We start from the raw sequence: 2633 nt of genomic DNA on the forward strand, positions 1-2633 counted from the left end.
ATCCCTGGAATCTGATGGGATTCTCAAACAATCTATTTTTAATCCTTTTTAAGGTCGTATACATGTGATGGGGTGCTTATCTTCTTTCCATTAGCAGTATTCATTTTTATATCTAACGACTCAAATGAGAACTGTAAATGTGATACAGCAAACACCGGTATGATTTTTGTGATGATGTTGGTTTGTTTAATTTCACACATAAACAAAGTGATAAGGTAAAAAGGTAAGTTAACTGCTAATAAAAGGAAAGAGTAAGGAAAGAGAGATATCAAAGAATCATCCATTTAGCTCTTCAGGGTTCAGAAGTTATTAGCTGATTAAGATATGTGTATGCAATTACCTGAGTAGTCAGCAAAACTGATAATCAAGTTTTAAGTATGAAAAAGTTTGAGGGTTGCATTAGGCCTAAAAAGCCAGTGTTTAAATTGTCTAAAAATATGAACATGAATCCTAATTCTATTTTTTGTGAAGCTAGGTGGTCACCTATAAGTGACATGAGGATCTTTCACCATCCAAGTACCTTAACATGCACAGGGTGTGTTGCATATAACTAAATAGTAAATAGATAATGGTCTAGTAGTAAATATACAAAACACAGGATGTAAATAACTAAATATAAAGAGGTATTAAGATAATCTCTCTATCTATTGGTGATGATATCAAGTAAATCAATAAGCTGATGAAAGGGTACCTTCATCAGTACTTTCAAACCAAGGACCTAGACGACCTAAAATACTTTCTTAGTATACAAATCATCCTTTCAAAGAGACACATTTATATATATCTCTCTCAAGGAAAAACATATTTAAAATGCTTGAGAAGGTTAGTATAGATAAGTACCTTACTATTCCTATCCTGACAAATCTCATTTCTTCTGAGCGTGATTCACTTAATTTCTAGAGTCTTTGATGTCATGATGGTTGAGAGGCAACACTCAGGATTTAAAGTACATTAAAAATACTCCAAAGAAAGCAATCTTATACCAAGATCACAATCATCTTCAAGTTATGGGGACACTGATTCAAACTAAGCAAGTTTTCCCAGAGAGATCCACATTGAGCCAATATATTCTTCTACCAGGCAATCTGATATCTTGGAAGAACATGAAGAAGACTGTAGTGGCTAGATTTAAGTGCAGAGATAAAATACGGGATTGACCCATAACTGAGTTCATTTGGCCTAGGCAATTTTAACAAGCTAGAGTTTTACAAACTGAAATCTAGAACTTCCTTATATATAGGAACTTGAGAGGGCCTGAAGAAACCCTATCCTTTTCATCATACTAGGAAAACAATAACAAACTCTCAGGCATCAACGGAAAATACCTCGAAGTTAACTTCTGGAAGGGGTGGGAGTTCCCGCAGAAAGTCAGCGGGTTTCTTGGTGCTCCTCCGCATTTCCTCCTCGACAAGCCGATCAACCTCTGCGGCTACCCTGGGATCGCTGTAGTCATCGTCGATGTAGGGCAAAGCATCGACAACATCCGCATCGGGACCGGCAGACCACGCATTTCCTAGAGACATTATTTCATCTTCTACGTTTTCTTACTGCTATATTTGAATGATATGGCATTCTTGATACCAGGTCACCTAGGAGAGCAGTTATGCCTTTTATTAAAAAAGAATTTGCAAAAAGTATATACAATTTTAGTAAAAGGTGGAATCTGCCACCCCAGCGTCCCCACACAGTCGACCCCACAATCATCTGTGAGAAGGTAAATCGAGAAGCTGCAGTTGGCCACAACAGAGGAGGGCATTGCTTCGGCTTTGCCAAGATTCGACCCTTGTCCACTTCAGCAAGTTTACTCCGTTGTAACCAATGACGTAATCAAAATCAACAACTGCCCTGGGCTAATCAATAGGATTGAATTAGAATATTTTAATTTTTTAATTTTTAATTTAATATATTAAATTGAAAATTGCTGGATTGCACTAGGCTTCAGCCCAGTGCAGCCCACCACTGACTACGCCAGTGGTTGTAAAACCAACTCCTATGCCCCGGGAGCAAATGAATGAACAAGAGAAGTAACAATTAAGGCATATGAATGAAGCAATATATTCACAAATATTCCATCTTTGAGAAGTTCAGTAGTCTAAACTCTGAACAAGAGAATCAAACACATCCTCAGCATTCCATACTTGCTTATATTAGATATCAACCACTACTTTCTCATGAACAATTTGATAGTGGAAAAATCAGCACAATCATTAGTTCCCACTGTAAAATGTAGCAATGCAGTAACTATGTATACTTACCCTAGACATTGCTGACACACCAAGAAGAGCATACACAACATCAGATACAAGACCTTCCCCATTTTGTGATAATATATGAATTACTACTGCATGTAATGATACTTCTGTCATACAAGCCAAAGATGCCAACAAAGATATGAAACTGACCTCCAAGAAACCTGCAATAAGTTGTGCTTCAGAGAGCTGTACTATTTTCTTCAAGAGAAAAAAAAGGATATGGAATTTTCAGAAGTTGAATGTTGCCAGTTAGAGAAGGGGAGCCTTGGCGCAACGGTAAGGTTGCTGCCATGTGACCTAGAGGTCACGGGTTCAAATCCTGGAAACAGCCTCTTGCCAAAGGCAAGGTAAGGCTGCGTACAATGGATCCTTCCCCCGGAC

The sequence above is a fragment of the Curcuma longa genome, chromosome 11 (genome assembly GCF_044706935.1).
Source record: "Curcuma longa cultivar G26 ecotype Majalengka, Jawa Barat chromosome 11, ITB_CL_G26_1.1, whole genome shotgun sequence".
NCBI lineage: Eukaryota > Viridiplantae > Streptophyta > Magnoliopsida > Zingiberales > Zingiberaceae > Curcuma > Curcuma longa.